The following is a 12266-nucleotide window of genomic DNA, read 5'->3' as shown; positions in this document are numbered from 1 at the left end:
TTTCCTTGATTTTTAACTAGGCAGATTCTATGTCAGTTTGCTATTAGCTATTATAGAAAAAGTTTTCTTATTTCGTAGCACACATTTGTTGTGGTGGTCTGTCAATTGACTTTACAGTTAGAGTTATTTCTGATTCTGGCTTTTGATGTACTTTAGAGGTTACCTTTATGTGATTCTCCTGCAAATATTATGATAATTATTTCTCTGACTGAGTAACCATGTTTATGACTTCAGTAATTATTTGAAACCTTTAATATAGCTTTGAAGCTTGTTGTAGCTCCAAAGGCAAGGGCCTTTACTAAGGGAGCGGTCCTTTATTGGGCAGTATTGCCAGCGACGGCTGACTATAAGGTCATTACACTGTTTGCCCCATGAGGGCAGAATGTGTTAATTAATAAAACAACGGTGTCCCAGAGACCGAGGGGATTGAAACACCTCCGGTACTCGAAACCTTTGTTTCACAGCTGTTGCTGTGAATGTTGAACAGTTAACAGCCGCATGCAGGACCACAGTGGTTAATTGTTGAACATTCACAGTAATAGCTGTGAAAGGAGGCTGAAGTCAGCCCCTGGCTCTCCCTGGGCTCGACTAAACTGCTTTTCATGATTCAGGTGAGCCGGGGAGATGCAGTAGATGAGCAGAACTCCCCCTCCTTCTGAGACGCCAGTGACACTGCGAGCTACGGGAGGAGGAAGGGGGAGGCTCTTTTGTGCCCTGCTACAGGCTCTATCTTCTGCCTTCTCTTGCCCAATCCATAATTTTCGGAGAGGCAGAGGCTGTGTATTAGGACATTGTAATGTTGAGAGCAGCTGGCCTATATCAGGTTTTAGAGGCTGCTGCTGCTCCGTTGTCTTCAATGGACCTCAACATTCCAATGTTCCAAGCTTTGTCTTGTGAAGGATTTATTCCAAAGTCTAGTTCTTGGGTTGCCGTCCTATAGGGCTCACAAGACACTGACCCTCCGCATCACACCTTTAAATAATTTATATATTCAAAGCGCCAACACATTGATGCCTTGTTGCTTCCATTGTTCAGCATTTGAACTCTGCATCAGCTTGAGCTTGAATTGCAGTTGCTCAGAGAACATGGTTTGGAAAAATCTAAGAGTCTGGTTGAATTATCTATGAACGGTGGGCAGAATTATGTACAAGGACTTTAACATGCCTTTTGTGAACCAGATTGTTCTAATTTGCAAGTTTCATGGGCTGGAAATGGAAAGGTGGGGGTTATGAAAACGTGGACTGGGTTGTTAGGGTTTCTTCTCTGAGACTGTGGGTGCACTCTATATTCACAGAGACCTTTTCCAGCAGAGCATCGTGTTTCTTGAACCAAAAAAAGGTATTTATTCATAACCAGAGTTGCTTGACAATGGCCTCCAGAAAACAAGAGATTCTTTTGTTTTGTAAGTTCAGGACGGTTATTTGTAAAATGTGATGAAGTGTGATTGTCTGAAGCAAAGCTATTTCTTTACTTCCTTTCAAGGTATTCTGGGATGAGCAGGCAGTGCAGCGTGGCTGCCACCCTCGGAGGAACAAAATATAATATAACTTTCAGGTAAGGATTCCAATAACTCTAAGTTTCCTTTTCCCCTGTTTCTTCTTTCTCTATTCCCTTTCTTGATCTCTGTTTTGTTTTTGTCTCTTCAGCTTCAACATTTGACTCCCTCTGTATACTATTCTTGTTGTTATAAAACTTCTGATAATAATATGATGGAGCCACATTCCTCCTGGAAATGTTGGGGGTGTAGTGCAGGTCCAGTTCCTTTTTAGGTCAGTTTTGCCCAGCAGTTCCTTAACTCTTGGCACATTTGTCTCCTCTTCTACACCACGTGATACTCTCCCCCTCTGTTCTTTCGGCATCTTTTCTATCTGGATCTGACTTCCATCTCTTCATGTCCTCCTAAACTACTCTTTTCTGTCTTATCTACTACAAGCAAAAGGCACAGTATATGTGTGTGGACAGACATGCACACAAGGCTTGCTTTAGGGTGGTGCAACTGGTGGAGCCGCACCTGGTGCTGACCTTGGGGGCACTGTGTTTAGAAGTAACTTTTGCGTTCACAAGCATCTGCTGCACAGTTTCCTATGCTGGAACATGTGGTGAGAGTGGAAGATAGCCCTTTTTCTCTTTCTTCTGTTTTGTGTTTTCCATATCTAGACCCTTTTTCATTTCCTTTACTGTTGTGCTGTTTTTTTTCTCTTTTTCAGGTGTTGCAGTGCCCTGGTCCTGTCGAAGGAGCATGATGAGTTCTGGACCACAAAGTAAGTCCTTATCATCCGCACAATTTGAATGGTGAATGCCACCGAGCTAACTGGACACAGTGTTAGTCTATGGTGGCATTTAAAGCACTGAGTGCAGCAAGGCCAATTCCTTTGTTCCTAGATCACTGGAAAAAGGAATAGATGAACAGTCTAGATGGGCAGGGGAGTAAATAACATCTGATAATTCATTAAAAGTATTACAAATATCTCATTTGATGCCAGTCTTTGCCACAGAAATGATAAATTGATAGTGTTGGCTGCTTCTGAGAATCTGTGTCACAATATATGTGCAACTTGTGTTTCTTTCTTAAATATTAATTACGTTTGCTTCCACATCCTTGAGTTCAAGTGATCCGAAGCTCCCGATCTACACAGTGTCCCAGAGCTGTTTCAGCACTATCAGAAATGCTACTCAACTGATTTCCTAGCTACTTTTTGTCAATACTTTCTTTGGCCAAAGTATAAGGGCACACATATTTTTTTGTGTGTTCATTTACAATCTCTGACTCCATTTCTACAGGTGACTGAAGCATGAACAGAAAAAAGAAGGTTTAAATTTAGAGAAACACAACAAAAAGGATTATTTCAAGGAAAGTTAAAACATTCTCAAGCTCAAGAGAAGAAACACATTCTTTGTGCCAGGAATGGTGAGGATGTTGGAGCTTAAGAAACTGGTGAATGTGAAAGTTGTCATATCCCTAAAGTAAAATGACCATAAATCAAATGTTTACCAAGTGTCAGTAACTGAGATTAAGGAGAACATTGGCCACAATTGATCCCCATGCAGTTCACTTGCAAAAACTCAGTTCTGTAAATTCTGTTTGATGGTTTATGAGAAATGCTTTGGAGACCCAAACCCTCCCCAACAGATCAGCATCAGTAGACGTGTTGTGATGTGACAGAACCGTCAAAAAGACTAATATCCTCGGTTTACAAGCGAGGAAAGAAAAGATTGTTTAAAAGGAAGTCATTGTAAATACGCTTTCTCAGATGTCGATTCACCAAAGATGCTGGATTATCATTTCCAATATAGGAAGATTTTCCCCACCAACTCTGTCTCTTGAGTTGATCCGAGTGGTTTTAAAGTGTCCTGTACCTCCAAAGTAGATCATGTACCTGTCTTAGCCACTGAGCAAAAAAGCATATACTGGCTCAGAAAGTATAAAAGGGGCCAGTGTTACGCTATTGATAATTCATAAACCACCCTGGCATGCCCTAATCATCTGTCATTACTTGTATGAACAAACATAGCTACCAGGCAAACACTAAAGCCCAAAGACCTTATCAGTACTTTTAAAACTCCTAAATCAAATGTGATAAACTAGAATCACTAAATGGGACTAATTAAACAAGAGAAAATTCACCCGGGCATAGCTTGGAGAAAATGAATCCATGAAGGGCCTCTTAATCAATACAAGGGGCCCCTCAGTGAAAGTTAATAAGACAAGTGAGATCGGTGCCTTTAAAGGTAGGAAAATGATCTCCAGGTAAAAACTATCATTAGTTAAATACATTTTTTAAGAAGAGCATCTGAAATGTATTTTAGAAGTTAATGCTGAGTTGTAACACAAACAAGTACACAATCAGAAGTCAGAGTCAGCCTTAAGATGACATGTATCCAGGAACAAACTCAACTTGGAGAAACAAACAACTCAAATAAGAGCAATGAATGTGAGAACAGCTTTAGTTATCAATCCCACCTCACTAAACATGAGAAAACTAGCGCTGGACGAAAACCCTATCAGTGTCCTGAATGCCAGAAAGGCTATAATCACAAATCCAACCTTACGATACATGAAAGAACCCACACTGTGCATAAACCCTATCAGTGCCCTGAATGCTTTAAAAGCTTCAGTCGGAAAATAACTCTCACTCAACATGAGATAACTCACACTGAGAATAAACCGAATCAGTGCCCTGAATGCTGCAAAAGCTTCAGTAGCAAATCCAATCTCACTTTACATGAAAGAACTCACACTGGACAAAAACCTTATCAGTGCTCTGAATGCTGGAAAAGCTTCAGTCAGAAATCGAGCCTTTCTGTACATGAAAGAACCCACACTGGTCAAAAACCATATCAGTGCTCCACGTGCCATAAAAGCTTCAGTTTTATTGCCAGTCTGATTCAACATCAGGCAACTCACACTGGACAAAAACCTTATCAGTGCTCTGAATGCTGTAAAAGCTTCAGTCAGAAAGGCAACCTTACTGTACATAAAAGGACCCACACTGGGTATAAACCGTATCAGTGTTCTGAATGCCAAAAAAGTTTCTAGCAGAAATCCGGTTTAAATCTACATCAGACAATCCATACTGGGCTCAAACCGTATCACTGTTCTGAATGTCAAAAAAGTTTCTTTCAGAAATCCAGTTTAACTCTACATCAGAGAATCCATACTGGGCTCAAACCGTATCAGTGCTCTGAATGCCAGAAAAGCTTCAGTCGTAAAATAACTCTCACTCAACATGAGAGAACTCACACTGGGCAGAAACCGTATCAGTGCTCTGAATGCCGGAAAGGATTCAGTCAGAGATGCAGATTAATTGAACACAAGACAACTCACACTGGACAAAAACCTTATCAGTGCTCTGAATTCTGGAAAAGCTTCAATCGGAAATCCAACCTTACTGTACATGAAAGGATCCACACTGGGCTCAAACTGTATCAGTGCTCTGAGTGCCAAAAAAACTTCAGGCATAGATCCGGTTTAATTGCTCATGAAAGAACCCACACTGGACAAAAAACTTATCAGTGCCCTGAATGCCAGAAAAGTTTCTGTGACGAATCCAGTTTAACTCGACATGAGAGAATCCATACTGGGCTCAAACCCTATCAGTGCTCTGAATGCTGGAAAAGCTTCAGACTGAAAAACACTCTCACTAGACATGAAAGAACTCACACTGGGCATAAACCTTATCAGTGCTCTGAGTGCTTGAAAAGCTTCAGTCAGAAATCCAACCTTACTGTACATGAAAGAACCCACACCGGGAAAAAACCTTATTAGCTCTCTGAATGCTGGAAAAGTTTCAGTTGGAAATCTGGTCTCACTCAATTTGGGAGAACTTACCTGTAAAAAACCTTGTCATTGTTCTAAATGCCAGGGGAGCGTCTGCTGGAGATTCAGTTTCATTCAATAACAAGAGAGATTCCCCAATGGCCTTAAATCTTCATATTTGACATTATTCAAAATACATTCATAGTGGAAACAAAACTTCCAAATCAACACAGATACTATAATTTTATATAACTTTGCTTATTTATTTATTTTTTCAAAAGGCTTGTTTTCTGCTTTTTTGTTAAATATTTTCATGAGGTCATAAATATACTTTTGGTTTTATCAACACTTTAAAAAAAAAAAAATTCTCCATTATTCATATGTCTGAGATCAGACAAATTGTTTACATAGACCCTGATAACCACACACCCAACAGCAAACACTCTAACTCATACATACCACATCACATATTCAACTCAACATACAATACAACCACTCATTTCTGCGATTGAGGTAGTCCGGATGGTACAAGTGACTTAATACGCCAGGTCAACGCGTTTCAGTGGGTTAATACCACCTTCCTCAGGACCAAAAGATTTTATCTTCTTATACTTGTGGATACAGGGTATCTTATATATCAGGAGACTATCAGTGGACCAAATCTCAGACGTAGTTCGAAGTCTGCACCGCAGTTAAAAACAAAGTTGATCAGTGTGCCCTTGTCTCACATGAGAGCTGTGCAATGCTTGTAGATCAAATTTTGCAAAATGCTAGTAGTTTTCCTTATATTAAGATACATCGGTATGACCTTATCGTTGTAATTAGGAGCATATGATCATGTATTAGCGTTTTAACTTCTTCCAGCAGTAATTTTGAAATTGTCTATTAAGTTACCAATTTAAGAGGAGAAGTACTCATGGTCAGAAGGGTCTCATGGGTTGGGTACACTGTTAAGAAAATGTGGGAGATTGTATAATTGTAAGCTTTAGGAGTTCCCAGGTTGCTACGTCTATTTGCAATTGGCTTGGGAGTCCAGGGAATACATCTATAGAACTGGTCCCCCTGTCGTTCTTCTATCCCAATGTACGAGATGCGGCTTTGAGGAGGGACGACGGCTGGACCAGGGTGGGATTTGCTGTTCATGGGTCAAGGTATAGGCCCACCTGCTATGATATCCCTGTCCATGGAAACTATGCACACCCCAACAGATACAGTTGCCTTGATCAGGTTGACTGACTCCAGAATGGCGCATCTATTGGGGACACTCTAGGTGTAGTTTCTGAACCCGCTGGGTTGGGGACAGGGAGAGATGCAATTGACAACATCATTCGAGACCTCTATGCAGCACCTTGGGAGAGTTTAACTACCAGCAGTTCCCGGGGCCAACTAGATAATTTATTTCCGAGTCCATCTGGTCCTAATCTAATATCTGAAGCTCCACTTGATCTGGGAATACTACTGCACAGGTCCGAACTACCACCACTAGGTACCGCCGCTGAGAGGACCGGGGGGACGGTACCCAAGACTCCCGTAGGAATCATGAAGGTCCTCTCCTGGAATGTGGCAGGTATTGCCAAAAAATTAGATACAAATGATTGGGTTTCCCTAGTAGGCAGCTGTGACATCTGTCTCTTTCAGGAGACTTGGGCCAGGGAACCCTTCCTTAGAGCAGGCTGTGCAACCTTCTACATTAACGCTAAGTGGAATGGTAAAGGGAGGCCTTCGGGTGGACTAGCGGTCTGGGTGGCCAGTCATATTGGCTGTAATGCAGAGATAGTACCTACTTTTTCAGAGGACATACAATGTGTTCTCCTTAAATGGCCCAACGCCTTCAATTTGGCAATTGTTAATGTGTACTCACGCCCATTCAGCGCGTCTATGGAATCATCCACTCTGGATGATCTTTCATCCAGCGGTGCAGACTTCGAACTACGTCTGAGATTTGGTCCACTGATAGTCTCCTGATATATAAGATACCCTGTATCCACAAGTATAAGAAGATAAAATCTGTTGGTCCTGCGGAAGGTGGTATTAACCCACCGAAACCCGTTGACCTGGCGTATTAAGTCACTTGTACCATCCGGACTACCTCAATCGCAGAAATGAGTGGTTGTATTGTATGTTGAGTTGAATATGTGATATGGTATGTATGAGTTAGAGTGTTTGCTGTTGGGTGTGTGGTTATCAGGGTCTATGTAAACAATTTGTCTGATCTCAGACATATGAATAATGGAAAAAAAATTTTTTAAAGTGTTGATAAAACCAAAAGTATATTTATGACCTGATGAAAATATTTAACAAAAAAGCAGAAAATAAGCCTTTTGAAAAAATAAATAAAATAAGGAAAATGATATAAAATTATAGTATCTGTGTTGATTTGGAAGTTTTGTTTCCACTATGAATGTATTTTGAACAATGTCAAATATGAAGATTTAAGGCCATAGGGGAATCTTTCTTGTTATTGTTGATACTGTCCTCTCTCTTCCCTGGCCAAAAGAATATTTTAAAGGGGGTCCCATTTATTTGCTGTCGGATTCAGTTTCATTCAACATGAGAGAACCCACAATGAGAAAGAAAATGACCCGTGCTCTCAATGTGACAAAAACTTCAGTTGTAAATGTAACTTTTCCACATAAGAGAGACAATGTGGGAGAATAAAAGTTGCTCACTGTCAACCCTGAGGAGGAGCTTTCAGCATCGCAAAACATTTACATGAAGCAGCCACAAAGACATCAATCTATTGATTGTCCTTCAAACTGTCTATGGAGAAAAGCGCACAGCGAGTGATGGAAGTGCTTGAATTAACCTCATTCCTTTGTAACTATTTGGGGCCTCATTCCATTCAGCGTATTTTGCTCCCTGAGTGTTTATAAGCAGTGGCTCTGACCCACAAAGGCCATGCGATCCTGAACTTTGAGGCCACGCTGCTAGGATCAGGAATGCATGTAACCTCGAAGTGTTTCCAGCCTTAATGAGCCTCACCAGGGGGCTGCAGCAGGAGTCCCTTTGGCGTAGGTCTCTATGGGACCAACATCTGTTCTGTGCCACGTAGGGCTGATCATTGAGAAAAACTAAAGGTGATGGATGGACTGGTAGTTAATCTCGGCAACATCCCGCCACATCATTCTCTAGTCTTTGTGTAACTACAGACAAGGCCAGCCATATGCAAACCATTCTTGGCTCTGCCCTAAATAGTCCTAATAACTTCTGTTCCAATGGGACATGGCCTCGTATTACAAAGATCCACACGAGTGGCCTCTTTCCATCTTCTTTTTGTTTCAAATGGAACCTGCTATCCCCTTAACCATGCCTCAGGCGTGCCCCGTTCCATGCTTTTGCTCTTATCATCAACCTTGAACCATCTCCATAACTTGGAAGCTCCAAAGACTTTGCAGCTGTTGTAACTGCTTGAAGTTTCCCACATTTTGATGGCCGTGGATTCAGGTTCAACTTGATGACCCAACTCTACTCTGTGGGAATTTTACACTTCAAGCCACTTCTGTGCAGCTCGTCACCTTCTGAGACTGATTCAGCCAAAAACCTCGCATCAAATTCCAGTGTTAATCATCACCAGAGACTAAACTTATCTTTGTCCTCTCGAGCATAGCTACCGAAGTCAGCTACAATTTTGTAGGTGACTTCCTTATTGATTCAGTGGATCTGCTTTTTTTTAAATTCATTTTCCTTTTTGTTTGGTTTTGACAGCTGTTTTTGCTAATTAATAATCCTTAAATCACAGCCCTCCTTTAGATTTTGCTTCTGAATAATTATTAAGTATTCTTTTTGATCTAAACTTGGTTTGAATCTTTAAGTTCCTTGTCTATTTTTAATAAACTGTATTGAAATTTGTGACTTCCACTGTTTTGCTTTACCTTCGAGCGCGCCTTAGGCCATTCAAGCCACGGTACCAAAAGTGAGCTAAGAACACTTTAGTAGAAGAGACATTTACTTTTGCTGACCAAAGTTTGGGAAAAGCAAAGCAGGCTGACTCCAGAAAGCACACTAAGGTTACTCTCTTAGGTGACATCTGTGCCAACTGTAGATGCAAAAAGCAAAGATTATGAGTGAAGCTATTGGTATCTGTGCCCCCATAATTTGAGACTGCCACCCTCTCTCAAACAGTTGAAAAAGCTAATAATCCACCCTTCAGAGATTCATGTCTCAGCAACTAAGACTGCTCGCTCCTGCCATACAACACACACACTGTTACCTGAATCCCTTTACCTGCTACATAAACATGTTGTGCTGTGCATTGTGAACAGGCTTTCACCCCCCTTTGTATGTAAATGAGTTTCTGTGATCAAACACCCCAGGCTCTCATTTCTTCTAGTGCTGTGATAATGTGAAAACGGTAATGAGATCACAAACAAGGGCTGTATTGGGAAATAATCGTCTTCCAAGTCACACAGTAGTTTGTAGTTCTTTATTAGTCTTTTAAATTTACATCTCCCCATCCTGTTCCAAGGTAGAGTAAAGTTTGCGAAGCACGACTTTCTTGTGGCCCGCTCCCCAGATTAAGTCCATAAAAACAGAAACAGAGTCGAATTTCCTGAAGAAGTGCCGAGGCAGGTAAACTAGAGGGGTCGAGAAGCAGTATAAATGTATGAACAGCATTTTTGCAACTGTCACTCTACCCATGGGTTGATAGTGGCAGGGAGGCACAAAACTACAGGCAGCTGCAAATATTGGACATCACCTAAGTTGCCTTGTATACGTTCGTTGTCGGTGTGGTAAGTTTATCGATTAATACCTGAAGATGTGAGGGTGCCACCCCAGTGCTAATTGGGGCAGCACTTCCTGTTCTAAGTTGTTAGTTTGCGCATGGGATATAAGCTGGATTTGGTCCAATTTAGCCTCAGTCTAGAAGCCCTACCAAAATTGTCGAGAACATCCATCACCTGTGGTAGATACGAATGCACGACCCCAAGGTACACAAATGCATCATCAGCATACAGTGATATGTCCTCTCAATTTGGCTCACTCGGTATACTGATTGCTGGGTCCTGTGAACGAAACAGGGCAGCGAACAAGTCCATGGCTAGGGCGAAAGTAATTGACAGCGGGTATCTTTGCTGCATGCTTCAAAAGAAACTGAGATCTCTGCCTGTCCGGATGCGGGCCAGCGGGTTGGTGTAGAGGAGATTTATCCAGTGTAATATTTCTGGGCCTAGTTTCATGCACATCAGCACTTTCGTTAAGTAAAACTACTCCAGGGTGTCGAAGGCCTTCTCTATATCTAGTGAGAGTGCTGTGTATGGAGGCAATTCATGAAGATTCTTTTCCATCAGCCGGAGAGGCGTCATAGGTTAAGACATATTTTTCTTCCAGGTACGAAATCATTCTGGCCTTGGTGCCAATGTAGAGAGGCAGGGGAGCAACCTGTTTGCAAGGACCTTCCTGCAAATCTTGTGGTTGGTGTACCGTGGCCAGTAGGAGCGTAGCTCCAGTGGGTCCCTGTTGGGCTTAGGCAGGACCAATATCATAGCCTCACATAGGGATCCCGGCAATGTGCCCTCCTGCCGCCCCTGTTGGTACATTGGAGTAGCTTTGGAGCGAGGGTTGCTCTGTAGGTGAAGTAATGGGAACCCGTACATCCCAGGAGTTTTGTTGCACGTGATATAGTCAATCATGAAGCCAATTTCCTCAGTGGTCAGGGTTTTATCTGGTGTATGTCCCTGAAGGGGGTTAAGTCTGGGGATCGACAGTCTATTCAAATACTCATCTAATTGGGATGCTCGCACTCCCTCCTCGGCCCTGAGACAGATGTGTGGTACTACAGGAAAGCCTGGTTTTTATCTCCTTGCACATTCAATATCTCTACCACCGGGAATCTACTGGAGTTTCCGGTTGTCTTTGAAGTCAACGGCCTTAATAGCCATGCTAGAATCTGATAGTGTAGTGTTCTTAGTCTGACCACCGCCTCTCTTTACTCCTTTCGCAGAGGGTTGATTGTGTTCTAGTTTCATGCAGCTACCCCAGCAGCTACCCCAGATATATTTCCGCTGTTCATATTGTTTGTTCATGGGAGAGGTTCTGGGCTTGCAAGGCATGTTTTACACCGTGCTACATCTTGATGCACAGGCCTTATGTGAGACCCTTAAAGATATCCACTCTATCACTGTTTTAGAGGCAGTTCTTTCCTTCACCTCAAAGATGGCGATATGTGTACCTTCAGTATCACAGAAGACTCTGTCCTGTGGGGCCTGGGCATACAGCCGCCTAGTAGGTACTGGTGCATGTCATCTGCCTCACTGAGTCATCATTTTGAAGTAGTTGTGGTCCAAAAGTGTGTGGCCTAGACATTCAGGTCACAAGACCAAGAAATCCACAGAGGGATTGCATAGGAGCAAGCCGATTCTGGTGTGCAGTTAGTGTACTGGTGAGAACAACGAGTATTCTTGTGTATGAGGATTCATTTGTCACCGGATGTTTCACTTCTGGGTAAGCATAAGCCAGTCCACAATGCGTAGGTCAATCTGATTGCATTCTTGTGTTGTGGTGGGGGGAAGGATCTATCTAGGGGGGTGTCATGGGCAGAATGAATCCCCACCCCATATACTCGGAATTGCCAGGGCTTGTATCAAGGGCTTGGATGAAGTACACCTGTCTCAAACTCAACACAGACAAGATGGATGTCCTCATTTTTGGGAACAACACCTCACCGTGGAATGACCCATGGTGTCCCATGGAGCACAGCATACCCCCCGCATCAATATACCATGCCCATAACCTCTGCATCATTCTGGATAGCAAGCTATCCATAAAGAAACAAGTCAATGCAGTCTCATCCGCCTGCTCTCACACCCTTTGCAGGCTCCACAAGATCTTCAGATGGCTCCCGGCAAACACCAGAAGGACCATCATGCAAGCCCTCATCACCAGCAGACTGGACACTGGAAAACAATCTGCATAAGAATCACTGCACGCCTCTAGACGAGACTCCAGACAATACAGAACTCAGTGGCAAGACTCGTACTCAACCTCCCAGAAGGATCCAAGTCACACCCCA

General features: G+C 42.5%; 1 protein-coding gene and 1 pseudogene across 4 annotated transcripts in view; both read left to right on the top strand.

Annotated features, from left to right (window-relative positions):
• Positions 1-12266, top strand: part of LOC144761258 (uncharacterized) — a 221637-nt gene that overhangs the window by 93791 nt on the left and 115580 nt on the right. For 3 of the 4 annotated variants that reach the window (XM_078646741.1, XM_078646778.1, XM_078646836.1), the window contains exons 4-5: positions 1483-1554; positions 2208-2261. The gene's annotated coding sequence lies outside the window, so the exon portion shown is untranslated. Of the gene's footprint in view, positions 1-1482; positions 1555-2207; positions 2262-2781; positions 2909-12266 lie in introns of all 4 variants that reach the window. The other variant, XM_078646803.1, reaches the window with a different exon arrangement.
• On the top strand, positions 3869-5364 carry LOC144759229 (uncharacterized; annotated as a pseudogene).

This window comes from Lissotriton helveticus, chromosome 1_1 (genome assembly GCF_964261635.1).
Source record: "Lissotriton helveticus chromosome 1_1, aLisHel1.1, whole genome shotgun sequence".
NCBI classification, from domain to species: Eukaryota; Metazoa; Chordata; class Amphibia; order Caudata; family Salamandridae; genus Lissotriton; species Lissotriton helveticus.
The sequence above is the reverse complement of the archived record's forward strand: the minus strand, read 5'-3'. Positions and strand labels throughout refer to the sequence as shown.